The sequence below is a fragment of the Stenella coeruleoalba genome, assembly GCF_951394435.1.
Source record: "Stenella coeruleoalba genome assembly, chromosome: 9".
Lineage (NCBI taxonomy): Eukaryota > Metazoa > Chordata > Mammalia > Artiodactyla > Delphinidae > Stenella > Stenella coeruleoalba.
In genome coordinates, this window is record NC_137155.1 from 93837764 (window position 1) to 93852572 (window position 14809).

At 42.4% G+C, this 14809-nt stretch overlaps 1 long non-coding RNA gene and 1 pseudogene across 3 annotated transcripts in view; one reads left to right on the top strand and one right to left on the bottom strand.

The window, feature by feature from the left end:
• LOC307191167 overlaps window positions 1-14809 on the top strand; it is a 204936-nt gene that overhangs the window by 49841 nt on the left and 140286 nt on the right. The gene's annotated exons all lie outside the window — the stretch shown is intronic.
• LOC307191729 (olfactory receptor 2F1-like) lies at window positions 11360-12398 on the bottom strand (annotated as a pseudogene). Its single transcript has one exon. The product of its transcript is annotated as an olfactory receptor 2F1-like (transcript).

Genomic DNA, 14809 nt, shown 5'->3' on the forward strand with positions numbered 1-14809 from the left:
TGCTGAACTGAAATGTCCAGTTTCTGGTTTGAGGCTGTTTTGTGACTTGAAGTGATCTTGGAACAACCTGTTTGACAAGCGTGAAAAGTAAAGTCATATGACACGCTGGAGTTCTTTATCTCTGGCTGGAGAAGTTTCCTTTGCTAAATAAATTTGGAAGAAAAAGTAGAAAGGAATGAATAAAATTACGGTTTAATAGTATTGTAAGTACAGCCGAAGTACACATGGCGAAGGCTCTACTTGCTCAGCCCCTTAAGCCACGTTATCCCCTGAGAAAGCCTTCCCCAGCCTGCAAGTCTAAAGCAGCAACATTTTTTTCTCCACCTGTTCCTCAGCAATTTTACTCTTCTTTTTTCTTCAAAGCACTGACTACAGTATGAAAGTACCTTGTTCAGGTGTTTGCTTATTATCAGTTATGTTCCCTTGGATTGTAAGTTCCATAAAAGCAAGAATCCTTCCTCTTTGGCTCACTGCTATATCCCCACTGACTACAACAGGTGCCCTGTGTATATAAGTGCTCAATAAGTATTTTTTGAGTGAATGAATGAATGAGTAAAAACTGTATAAGGAACATAGATCTAAGAGTGAGAAAAATGTGTATTTGCCCAACTTTAATGGAGTTTTTCTTTTCTTTTCTTTTTTTGTGGTTTGCGGGCCTCTCACTGTTGTGGCCTCTCCCGTTGAGGAGCACAGGCTCAGCGGCCGTGGCTCACGGGCCTAGCCACTCCGCGGCACGTGGGATCTTTCTGGGCCGGGGCACGAAGCCGTGTCCCCAGTATCGGCAGACGGACTCTCAACCACTGCGCCACCAGGGAAGCCCTAATTCAATGCAGTTTAACCCCATGTATAGGTTTGTGTAACCACAGTCAAGACACAAACAATTCCATCATCACAAAAGAACTCCTTCGTGCCGTGCCTATGCATCTGTACCTGCCCCTCACCATACCCTTCGTGGTTTTTTTGTTTTGTTTTTGTTTATGCTTCTTACTTTTATAATAGTGGCTTGTGCCACACAGAGTTTTTTTATCCAAAACAGTTTTAGTAAATGTTGAGATTTTTGTCTCAGAAGGCATTCCTCACATTGATATCATAAAAAAACTGCCTTTTGGTTTCTTTTAGCACTTCTATGCTATCATTTTTAAAATATTTGACCGCTATGGAATTTACTCTTATATAAATTATCATGTATAGATAAATTTTACTTTTTTTTCCAGATTATTAGCTTGTTTCCGTAACACTATTTATTGATCTTTTTCTTCACTAATTTAAAATGCTACCTTTTATCATTACTAAATTCCTGTCTATATTGGTTTATTTCCAGACTTTCTATTATGTTTCACTGCCTTGGTGTAATCATGTGCCACTACCATGGCATTTTGATTCTTTCAGATTTATGATGTTCGAATAACTAGTACACTAGTCTTTCTTCATTAATCTTCTTTTTCAGAAATTTCTTGGCTATTATTTTTAAAATAATAGTGTCTGGTCTCAAACAAAAATTTCCTTTTTGTTATATAAACTTGATCCTATTCAATTTACCATAAGGAGACATACACATCCACAATATTGAGTCTTCTATTCAAGAATATGGTATGCATTTCCATTTGTTCAAGATTTCTTTTATTACTTTCAGTAGTGTTTTAATTTTTTAAAATATAGATCTTTGCATTTTTTGTGATGTGAATTCCTAGGTATAGTTAACCCTTTATGCCTTAGTTTCCTGGTATATTAAATTTGGTAATAATAACTGTCTTAGAATAATTGGCAAAGATTGAAATGTGTAATATATGTGCATGACATGTAAGTAGTACTTACCATAACTTGTTAATAGTATTATAATAATGCATAGTTAATATTATTTTTTCAAATTATTTTCTGTATCTGAGTCAGTATGAAGAGAGTAGGGGAACTAGGGTGTGGCAAGGACTTTTCTAGCCACAAGGAAAGACCAGTTTTTCTTTTTCTTTCTCTGACTCCTGTTTTTTTCAATATTTTGAATTGCCAAAAAGGGCAAATATACTAAGTGTGACTGAGATAAAGGAAAACCACTTGTGGTGGATAAGAAATCACTGAGAAGGAAGTCTGATGCTAAAGAAGGATATTGGAAGTTCACTAGAGGGTGTGGCTGAGAGAATAATTTACTTAAGTAGCATTTTGACATCAGCTGAGGGAAGTGAAAAAAGCTAGGAGTTGTTTTTTGTTTTGTTTTTTCCTTTGAAGAAATAAAGGGGAAAAGATGAAATGATAGGAATAATAAGAGTGTTACTAAACATTATGTAGCTATTATCTTTAAACTAAATTCTATATTATATTTTGTAAGGTTGCTATGTTACACTGTTATATTGAAGAAAGAAATGAAGAGACTAAGAAAATGTATTAGAGAAATCAGATTAGATCAATGGGAAACCAGGTTGACTGTTGGACACTGGACCACATGCTCTCTTTGGGCAGTATTTTTTAATGGTAAGTCCAGTTCTGTACCATCAGGGAAGCTTATCTAAAACCCCCATCTTATCAATCAGTGGCAAATATCACAGCTGTCTAGTAAAGGTTTTATAAAACACATTTTCTAAAATTTAAAAACGTTAATACAAACCAATACATAAATCGGGACGTGTTAACCTTTTGTGGGGGCCACAGATTGTTTGAGAATGTATTCAGTTAGCAGATATGTTTTGAGTGCTTACATGTAGACAACGCCCTGAGCTGGGGATAGAGTAGTATCACAGAAAACGCCTCTCCTGCCGTGGAATTTACAGCCTTGTGGGGAGTCAGGAGTAAAGCGTCTAGTCATACAAGTGAGCATGTCGTTACAAACTGGGACAAGTGTGAGGACGGGAAAGCATGGAGGCCTATGAGTCTGTGTAACAGGAGGACGAGGCAGAGAGCTGGGGTGGGGGAGGGCCACTAGCAGAAGGACTTCCTCAGGAAGTGATAAAAATTGGATGAGATACCACTTTAGCACACAATTCCAGAGGGGTCACAGACCCCAAGCCTGTCAGTGAGCTCCAGGCTAATAAGCCCTGCTCTCCAGTGTGTTCCTGGTCTCGATTGTGTGAAGCGGAGAATGCTGTAGGGGAGATTTTGTTCTGGGTAGAAGAGATTGGATTTGTGCCTGAGGGGCAGGGAGGTTCTGCAGTCAGGGAACCTCTGTCGTGGGAATTCCCAGGTGTGTTCAGATCCATGTTGCGTCACACCTGTTTGCTCCCTGCCTTGTCTCTAAGTGATTGTAAAATGCCCTCCTAATCTCGTTCCTGTCTTGGACCCTGAGCTTTGTCTCCTGGGCTTCATGCACGTATTTATTCTCCATTAAAAGTATAAATTTGAAGGCTTTCCCAGGCTAGTGCCTTGGTGAGACTCAGACTCATTTTGTGAACCTGCATTAGAAAAGCAAACTCCAAATCCCTCCTGACAGGGGTGGGGCCTATCTAACCAGGGTGTTGCTGCTCGAGATGTGACATAAGACAGAAAAACAGGCTCATATCAGAGCTAACACTTAAAGAAAACACCAGGTAAGCTCTGCTTATTTTTGCTTGGTCTTCAGATGTTACTCAGATGGCATGGTTATCTTCTCAATTAAAAAAAAGGAAAATAGAAAGTGCTTTATCTATAGTTATACCCTCTGTTCAATTCTCAATTTGAAGATCTGATCATTCATTTTTACGTCTAACATTTCCCTGTATTCTAAATAACTTGTGGTCTATATCCACTAGCTTCCCAATTCTTGGTCTTTCAACCTTACCTTAAACTCTGCCTGGTCTATGAAGTTTACCCTAATTAGAGGAAGTTGAATTATAAATAGTTGATTCACTTACTCCCACTAGTGAAGCATGAAATAGAGAGTTTTTTGGACTAAAAGAAGAAAAAAGTTTGTCCTATTTATTTTTGTCTCAATTAGTCTAACAGTCCTGGTGGAGAAGAAGAGGATAACTTCTAGAACATCATATATTAGATGTGCTATTTCCCACATCAGAAACTGTGCTAACTTGCTATTGCCTCTAATGCAAATTCCATGGCCTTGTTTTCAAAGCCCTACTATGCACACCATCCCCACTTTCCAGCCTTACCTCCTCCGCAGGACTCCTCAAAATGAAATCTTTGCTCTAACCAAACTGGTTTGCTCACTCTTTCCCAGACAGACCTTGGTATTTTTTATCTCCTCACCTGACTTACGTCATTCCCCCATGAGCCAAGAATAAACCTCTCTCTCTCTACTCCCTCATCTATCCAAGTTCTACCATTTTCTGTAGCCATTTTAATTTTTCCTTCCTCTTCAATTCCTTTGCAAACGACCCAGTTTTTTTCCCTTCATGGGGGAATTTTGTGAATCCCCTGGGCTTTTAATTTCTATCTCATATTTGGCAATTAACCAAATGTTGCCTAATTATACTTTTCCATTGCTGGATTGTGTTGCAATTTCTTTTTTGGTATTTATCTCTTATCTTTCCAAGTAATCCCCAGGTTATGGGGAAGGACCTCATATTAGACTCGGCGTGTCTCTTGCAGCACCTGGCATGGTGTATTGAGCACAGTGGAGCTTGATACGAATGTGTTTACTGATTGATATTTCTTTCCAAGTCCTGCCTTTTTTCCAGGGCACCATGATGCTCTCAACATTAGGAGGGAGTTGTGATGACAACTGTGGTGATGAAAGGAGTCAGGGTGAGCACAGAAGAGAGGCTCATTAAATGTGCTATTTGACTGATTGACTAGATGGTGAAGTTGACATTTAGGACAATGATGAAAGTGGTTGTGGGAATTATTCTGATGTTCACTCAGTCAACAAATATTTAACATTTCTGATTGGTGTAAACTGCTTTTGAATTTCGGTGGAAAAAAGCAGAGTTACAAAGAAGATTCCAGCGCTTAAGTCATTATTTGTCGATACCTTCAAAAACAAAGAGTACATCTTTCACACACACATGTACTTGTGTGTATACAGTTGCAGAAACACTTTATCCCTTAGTACAAGCTTCTTTGTTCTCAGGGGAAACCCTCCTATTTCTGTTTCTGAGTTCTTCTGTATTTCTCGGTTTCTACAACTGAATTCCTACCCAGCATTCAGCTCAAGGCACCAGCAACACAACTCCACTAGAGTCCACCAGGACACCCTAGTGTGTGTGACATCCACACAGGCAACATGATTCAGCACGTGGTGCCCACAGCTGGGCAGGTGCATGGTGATTGCCATCTCCACTACAGAATTAGCCATGCCCACAAGCCAAGAGACCACTGTCAGCCTCGGGCCGACTGCTGCCCTGTAGTGCAGGGGGTCACCCACCATATAATGGTCATAGGCCATTGCTATCAGCAGCGGGAACTCAGGCCCCTCCAGAGCCAGGGAGAGGAAGAGCTGGGCCCCACATTGAGTAAAGGAGATGGTCTTCGTCTCCAGGAGGAAGTGCACCAGCATCTGGGGAACCCCACAATGGAGAGGTTGCCGAGGAGGAAGTACATGGGCGGGTGGAGGCGGGCGTCCAGCTGATCAGGAGGGTGATGAGCCCTTTGCCCAGCAGGGTCAGCAGATAGGCGGCCCCAAACAGGACAGAGTTCAGCCTGATTCTGCCTGTCCCTGGGGAGGCCCATGAGGACAGACTCACTCACCCAGGTCAGGGTATCCCTCCTCATGGAGCAGGTGGGTCAGGCTGCAGGAGGAGGTGCTGGGTTAGAGAGGCCAGAATCAGGATCAGAATTCACAGTCTGTGTTTGAACAAAGGACTTTAAGTAGGACTGCAAGTACTTGTATTTTTCCTCCGTTAGACTCTGAGTTTCTTGAAGTCAGGGACCTTTTCTGATTTTTCTTTTTGTACAAAGAAAGATTTCTAACAAATGTTTCACAATAAAAACATTTTGTTGGGTAAATGAATAGAAAGAGTTTAAAGTAGTAGTCTTGAGGATTATTATCTGATCCCAAGATGTAGGACTTGTATTCTGAAACCCCCCCTTGTCCTTATTACTCATGCTGGAGCAGGTGGTTTTCCTGCTTCTCCCATTATCCAGGCTGGGTCAGTGACAGAGCAAAAATCCTTCATTTGGTTCTCAGTGTACTGATGAATCAGGCTTAATCCTAGGATGATAAGATCAAGGCATCATTGTAGAACATTATACCAACTATAATTATGTCCCAGCTTCTGTGATTTTGCTGTTTCCTTGGTGAAATGCTGGCGTTTATTTGAGTGCTAAACTAAGTGATTAATGTAAGATGAATGCGCACATCACTTACTTGCAATGACGTTTGGAAACTGACGGTGCCCACTGGTGAAGGCAGTAAGGGAGTGCCTCTGAAACCCTTGGGGCTTTGTTATGTGTAAATCCTTCTGTCATAGCAAAGACATGTTTGCCCTTGGAACACCTCCCTATTTACTTTGCTTGTCTTTAGCCTCTATCAAAGGATAAAGATGTCTTTTTTTTTTTTTTTTTTAGTAAAAAGGTACTAAGCAATTTTATAGTCTGTATTTCTCTGTTAATAACAAGACCCTCTAGTCCCATTTCAATGTTCAGCTCATGTGTCTTTACAACACGTCAGGAGAAGGTAGTGCTATTGGCTAGTATGAGAGTAAGTAGAGACCACAGAGACACATAGAAGAGTCTGACTGCTGGGAAAGCCCTTTTGGATGTCCATTTGGGAAAGTTTGAGAGGGAAGGAAAAAACTCCATGTTAAAGGGTTTGCCTGTGAAAATCCCACAGGACCCAAGGTGGAAACCAGAGCGGTGCTTTCCACATTGGCTACACATTAGAATCACCTGGGGTGCTTTGACAACTCCAGAAGCCCAGCCCACACTCCAGAGTAATTAAATCAGAACCTCAGGAGGGTGAAACCCAGACATTAGTATGTTAGTAACTTCTTAATATTTCCTGGTAACTAAAATGTAAAACTTTAATTACAAGTTTGAGAATCACTGCTTTAGAGGGAACTTTTAACCTTATCTTTGAAAACTTAAGACGTAGTATTTTTGAGAGAGGAATATGTTTAGAGATAAAACCAGTAGAGCTTTTGAGGAGGAAAAATCTTTGACCTAAACTTCTCATTCTTTGTTTGAAAAAGTTGAGGCCAAATCCCACTGAATAGTGAAAAAGTGATCCTGCATTTCTTGCCGTTTGTGTGCTGGGTCTCCCCTTAGCTTTAGCCTTCTGAGGTCTGTCCAAAACAAATGTTTTAGAATGTCTTAGATCAAGGGAAGAACTAGTTAGTATCAACTGAGACAATGTGTGAGAAAGCCCTTCATAACTTCAGAGCATTATCTAAATAAAAAGGATTTGTATTAAAGATATGAGAGATGGGTCACAGAATCCAATGAAATGGAAATGAAAACAGTTCACCCCAAGTCTTTCTAACAGGGTTTGAAGATAGGGCTGTGGTTGGATGGGGGTGAAGAGGGCAGAGCAGCTGGATGCTATCCTCCGTCTTTCCTACTAGCTAGTTGGAACTTACAACTTCCTTCTTTCAGTCCTTTTGTGGCCGGAACGTGTCACTGTAGAAAATGCCCAGAGTAGAAACTGGCTTTGGCGCAATACCCAGCTGAGTTTCTGAACCCTGCACCTGGGATGGGAGCCCCTGGCTTTCCACAGAGCCTATTTCTTTTGTCAGTGCAATAGGTAGCCAAGCTTTGGTCCCTGCATGTGGCTCATGAGTGCCAAAGACAGCAACGGAAATTCCCACCACTGAAGAGAATAAAATGCAAAGTGAGAGTCACAGAGAAGAATGTAGGCTGGAAGGAAATTCTGGGATCACCATTTCAACCTCATCATTTTACAAATGAGGAAACTGAGACTCAGAAAGCAGAAGTGGTTTGCTCAAGATCATTCTGCCAGTTGGAAGCAAAGCTGGAACTGAATCTGAAATCTGAGGACCACAGTCCCCATCTTCTTCTTGCTACATCACATTATGTTACCACGTGGAGCATGAAGAGTGTATCACAGCTGCTAGTGGGGAGCCACATTCCCACAGAATGAAATGTAGCACAGGTTTGATTTATGGGGGGAGGGGAACGTCAGAAAAGGTGTGGTGTTTGGATGCCGCTCCTGGGGAGCCAGGTGGAAACTTTGAACTGCCACCATGTAACACAGGGAAACAGGCTGAAGAGTAGTTTGGACAGATCAGTGGACTGGTGGTCCAGTTCGTCAAGTACCAGCTGACCTCTTTCCATTTTAGCTGTAAAAGGGAAACATCCACCCCGTAGTGTAATGGGGGGATAGAGCCCACATACCTTGACTCTTAACTTATTCTGAAGCCAGGAGGTGGAACTGGAAACCCCCCTGCACTAAGCCCAGCTCTTTCACTCCTCTTTTCTGATTTCTAGCAAACAAACTGCTTGAAGGGTAGAGAGGGTATTTTTTCTTTTAATTGTGCCCTTTCTAGTTCTAACAGAGACTGGCATATAGAGCCGGTGGACTGAATGAATGAGTGAACATCATATCGAGGAGGGTTTCTTTAAAATTCCTCCTCTCATCTAGGAGCTCAGTGTAGAACCTTGTTACTGATGTTTTCAGAGTCTGCTCTGTGATACCGGCTCAAGAATGACTCTAAACGGAAGGGTCTTTTGAGGGACCAAACAGTTGTTTCCTCCTGATTAGTAAGTGCCCTTTAAATACATTGAGTCTCTCTTTAAAGAGGCAAGGGCCAAGAAAAATTTCTAAATTCTAAAACTCAAGCAGTGGGATAAGTAGGAAAATATTTTGGACATTTCCCCCCTCTTTTCTAACCTACAACCTAATGAACTAATGCCTTCTTTGGATAAACTAGATGTATGCACTACTGCTGCAGACAATACAATCTAAATTTTATTTTATATATAAAAGATATGCTTTAATTATTAGGATTAGAAGGTGTCAATAGATTATTGTCCCAACTACGTCATAATTTAATGAAGGATTATAGCTCAACAAGTATAGAACGAACATCAGTTGACTCCTTCCAACTTTTAACTGGTTTTATCCAACCTCATAGACAAAGTTTGTTCATTCAGCTACTTGGTGAGCATTTCTGTAGCCAGGTTATGTTAGAAGGTGTACTAGAATACCACACTCCTCAAAGCTGGATGTTCCATAGACATGTGATGAGGGTAAAGGAAAATACATCAAAGTATAAGCACTGTGGGTTTTTTCTCACTCACTGACGAGGAAGAACTCCTGAGGCTTCTTTGCTGTAGAAATCACAGACACTGGGTAAAGGGCGGGCAAATGCCTAAGTGTGGAGGCTTTGGTTGGGGGAGAGAACTTTGAAAAGGAATAGAGAAAGGAAAAGGTAATCTGTTGATTTAAGGGGAGAAATTAATAGTCTAAAAATGAGAAGTCTAAAAATGAGAGTTAAAATATGTTTCTCAGGGGATGGAGCTGAGTGCCTCAGATGGGAGTTGGAGCAGTAGGGGAAAGGACCAGGGAGGGGATTAAGAGGAGGATGGAGGCTGGTGGTCATGGTCCTAGGGGAAGAGGGAGGCAGGAAGGGGCTGAGGGAGTGAGTGAAAGGGAGGGAAGGGAAAGGGAGGTCTTCAATAAAATTAAAAACAAAAGTTTTGCTGGACATGTCTCCAAAGAAGATATACAAATGGCCAACACACACATGAAAAGATGCTCAACATCATTAGTCATTAGGGACGTGCAAATTAAAAACATAATAACATATCACTTCATACCCACTGGGATGGCTACAATCAAAGAATCAGAACGTAAGTGTGGTCGGGGAAGTAGAGAAATTGGAACCCTCATTCATTGCTAGTGGGAATGTAAAACAGTTCAGCCATGGTGGAGAACAATTTGGCATTTCCTTAAAAAGTTAAACATAGAGTTACTGTATGACCCAGCAGTTCCACTCCAGGGTATGTACCCAAAAGAATTAAAGACAGGTTTTCAAACAAAAACTTGTACATGAAAGTTTATAGCAGTACTATTCACAATAGCCCAAAGTTGGAAGCAACCCAAATATCCATCACCTGATGAATGGATCAACAAAATGTGGTTATTTCCCTACAAGGGAACATTATTCAGCCATAAAAAGGAATGAAGCCCTGCTACATGCAACAATATGGATAGACCTCAAAAACATTATGCTAAATGAAAGAAGCCAGACACAGAAGATCACATATCGTACGATTCCATTTGTATGAAGTACCCGGAATAGGCAAATCCATGAAGACAGGATGCAGACTAGTGTCTGTAAGGGCCTGGGAGGGGGGATGAACGGGGAGCGAGTGCTTGAAGGGTATGAGGTGCGCTTCGGGGGTGATGAAAATGTTATGGAACTAGATAGCGTGAGGTTCTGCAACACTGTGAATATACTAAGTGCCACTGAATTGCACATTGTAAATGTTTAAAATCGTGAATTGTATGTGATGTGAATTTTACCTCAATTTTAAAAAAAAGTTTTGCTAGGAGTTTTCAAAGATACTTCATTTTCTCCTCCTCAGCCTTTTGACATTTTCTCAACAGACTAAGTTTGAATTGTTCTCAATTTATATTTTGTATATTTGCTTGTGGGTAAGACAAACCAGAAATCTGTAATATTTAGGTAAGAGATGCTTCATTCTGATTTTTAAAAGTTGTTTTAAACATTTTTCTGGATAAAGTATTATTGCCTCACTTTATTCTCACTTTACATTCTAGGATGTTTAGAGTTCAATCATTAACTGTGGGTTAGAAGAGTAGAGTGAAATTATCACTCACAGGGAGTTGTAATTCTTTCTTTTTTAAGTAGCTTGGCTTATCTCTAATGGTACGTGGCACAATTCTTAGTCAAGCATGTGTTCTGAATACATCCTTCAGTTTTCATAAGAGCATGTCCTTAGACCTGATTATGTAGAAAGATATTTGTTTGAGGTTATGAACATTCACTTTCTGGCCAGCCACTTGCCACCCACTGCGCAAGTCTGAAGGGGAAGTGAGCAGAGTGATATCCACGTGACTCACACTGTGTCCAGTCCTGCTCGTCAGGGATGTGGGGATTATTACTATGACTTTGGCTCCAAGTCCCCATGTGAATATACCCCAGCCTGCTGAGTTGAGCTGGACCACGTGTGATCACATGATGACGTTTGTACCTCTGGCCTAAGACCTGTTTGATCCCATGGGCACGGTGAATCTTGTAACTTACAGCTTGTCCCCTCTTTTTTCCACTGATTTCAGAAAAGCTTAGACATATGGTTGTAGCATTTAGGAAAGAGACTTTCTTAGCATAAATCTTGTGTGCTGCTCGAGCTTCTGATTCGGTCTTCCTTTCTAATTCATATGTGCCAGTATGTCTTTCTTTTTCCGTTTAATCTTCTGTATGTATTTCTACGTTGTTGTAATTCACCTTTTTTAGACTAAGTCAGGAACCAGAAATAGTGCCCAGAGATAAAATTCCACTTCTCTATTATTTCAAAAGATAGTATGGATTGTGGCCTCTCTCACCTGCTTCCTTACACACACGTGCACACACATGCCCGCACATGCACATGCACACAGTAGGCGGAGGGCACGCTCCAGTGCCCACCGTCTTCAGAGTGAGGCCCTCTTATGACAAGGTCACATTCTAATGCTTTGATTCAGAGCGCCTCATCAGAGCCTGACTCAGAGCAGCCTTCATCTCCTTGCTCCTTAGACTGTAGATGAGCGGATTCAACATGGGGGTGAAAGAGCACCACCACCTTGTCCTGCTTGCCTGAGGCTGTGGAGCCAGGCTGCATGTAGGTAACCAGGGCCGGCCTGTAAGGCATGGAGACCACAGTGAAGTGGGAGGCGCAGGTCCCAAACGCTTTGCGGTGGCCCCCGCTGGAGCGGATCCGCAGGATGGTGGCCACAATGTGGGCGTAGGACAGTGCGACCAGGCAGCAGGGCACCAGCAGCACCACCATGCTGGAGGCCACTGTGACCGCCTGGTTGCGGGTGATGTCCACGCAGGCCAACCTGAGGAGTGCCAGTGTCTCACAAGCCACATGGTTCAGCACGTGGTGCCCACAGGTGGGCAGATGCACTGTGACCACAGTCTCCACTGAAGCATTAGCCAGACTCACGAGCCAGGAGACCACTGCCAGCCCTGCACAGAGCCTTGGCCGCATCACTGCCACGTAGAGCAGGGGGTCGCAGACGGCCACATAGCGATCATAGGCCATTGCTGCCAGCAGCAGGAACTCAGGGCCAGGGAGAAGAAGAGCTGGGTTCCACACTGGGTGAAGGAGATGGTCTTCTTCTCCAGGAGGAAGTGCACCAGCATCTGGGGAACCCCACAATGGAGGTTGCCGAGGAAGAAGTACATGGGAAGGTGGAGGCGGGCTTCCAGCTGATGAGGAGGAGGATGAGTCCGTTGCCCAGCAGGGTCAGCAGATAGGCGGCCCCAAACAGGACAGAGAGCCCAGCTGCGTCTACCTGTCACTGGAGAGGCCCATGAGGACAAACTCACCCAGGTCAGGTTGTCCCTCCTCATGGAGCAGGTGGGTCAGGCTGTCAGGGGAGGAGCAGAGGCAGGGAGGGGCAAGTAAAGGTCTCACTCCAGGAGTCTGGGAGTAAGTCGTGGGCCAGGACTGGAGCACCTCCCCGTCAGGTTCCTTAACCTAGGTGCTTAGGAGAGAATGCAGTGAAGATGGTGGGGAAAAGGACATTTGAGTTCTCACACTAGACTCAAGGATGAAGTCCCTGTTCTGGTCGTCCTTTTACATCTAGGATCCAGCAGTTACAGTTATATAGGATATAAGCTATTGGTATAGAAGGAAAGATAGAGGGAAAAAGTGGCGGAGAAAAGGGAGAAAGAACGATAGGAAAGAAAAAAGGAAGGTAAAAGAGAAAGGAAAACTAAGGAAGGTAGGAAAACAGGAAAAGGAGGGAAGTGAAGTAGAAGACAGGGAAGAAAGGAAGGAGTCTCCACTGTGGGGTGGCTGTGGGAAAAGTATCACAAGCAGATACTTGAGACCAAGAGGAGCGCCTAGGGGTCCAACCCTAAAAGACTGAATTCATTTGCTCTGTATGTTTCTTCTGGGGTTCAGGTCTGGGTCACTGCCTAGAAAGGAGTCCTCTCACATCATTCTCGTGCCCATCAGTCTGGACGAAGTTTAAATACTTGAAATCAGTATAGGTTAAGCCCCTGCTGTGTGCCAGGGACTGTGCTAGACATCAGACGCCTGTCTGTGGACCAGAAACGCAGAAGCGCGAGTCTTGCTCTTTGGTTCTTATAATTTAATCGGGGACATAGAGATTAAATTAATGATTACAAAAATTAATTAAGTATAATTGTGCTAAGTGCTATGAAGGAGAAGAACAAGGTTACTAGTTGGTTAATTAAATTTGCAGTTGTAATTAAATTATGACTGCAGTTATGCCTTATTTCTCAATAATATGCAATTTATGTAGTAAGTTAGATGTTTAAATAAATGATAAAAAAATAATATAATGAGAGCATCTGGAAACCAATGATACTTAACATTGTCACTACTGAGTATGAAGTGACTGACATCCACTGATTCTTTTCAGGGAGAGTGAATTCTTTCTTAGCTAAGTTTGCCCTGGGTCATTTTCCTTCCAACATGTTGACCAGTCTTCTATAAACATAGAATTAAATGCCATCAGTTTTTCTTAATAGAAATGTAGTATCAAGGTATATTTCCTGCTCTTAAAATATGAATAATTAGTACATTAATTAACTCAATTATTTAGAAATATTTATTGAGCATATGAGGTACTATGCTTTCAACCAACCTCTAGGAAATACTGCCTTTCAGTGTTAGGAATTTGTTTTAGAAAATCAGCAGTGCCATAGAATCAAATAAGAAATTTAAAAAAAAATTGGGTCTTGGTAAAATCTATGAGAATCAAATGAGACAGCGTAACAAAGGACAAAAGCAATATATCAGTGTTAAGAAAACCAGAGTGGAGCCACATAATCAAATGCAACAGAATTGAAAAGCATAATCCAATTCAGATTCTCTCTAGCTGGGAAGGGGGTCTGGGTGCTGATTGGTGGAGGGAGAGAGCAGAGAACCTGGATGGATCAGGCGTCTCTTGCCTTCCACTCAGCCCTGGTCCTGCAGTGGCCAGCAGGTGTCACTGTAGAAACTGCTAAGAATAGAAACTGCCTTTAGATTCTCAGGATTGGAGACAAGGCTCTGGGGCCTGAGTGCAGTAGTTGGTGGTTGGGATTCTGAGCGCTGCCCCAGGAAGCCTGTGGCTACCCACAGAACCTCGTCCTTCTAACAGCAGAGAAAGCAGTTCAGCTCTGATCTACTACAATCCGGAGGCTGTGACAGCATCCAGAATCCTCGCCTTTAGAGCTGCTGTCATGAATCCAGATTCCCTTCAGAAGGGCCCTGTTGCTATATAAGAAAATTTAAAAAAATGTTAGACATGAAAGGAATCATAGAGATCATGTGTTTTATCCATTTAATTCTACAGACAGGAAAACCAAGGAACAGGGGTAAGGTGATTGACCCAGGTGTCAGATCTACCTGGGACACAACCTGGAGCCAGGCTTAAGGCTGTGCTGCACGTTCTCAGTTCTCACTGAACCTGTTTGTGAGGGACGGGAAGGGGTTCTAAAAGGATCTGGTCTAGGAAGGGAGGCGCCTAAGGAATCTTAGACTGGAGGCCCAGGACACCTATCTTGCCATGCAGAGAAATGCTGTGTGGTGAGTGAGAAGTCAAGGGACCTAAGTTCCTGTCTGCCTCTTCCATTAGCCTGCTATGTGCCCTGGGCAAGTTACTTGTCCTCTCTGAGCCTCAGTTTCTCCATTTGAAATGTGGGAATAATAATAATGCCCAGCTCACAATATTCTGAGTAAGATCAGATGAAGAAATGAATATGGATGGGCTTTGTAAAGTACTAAGTAAACACAAGTGGCTATTGTT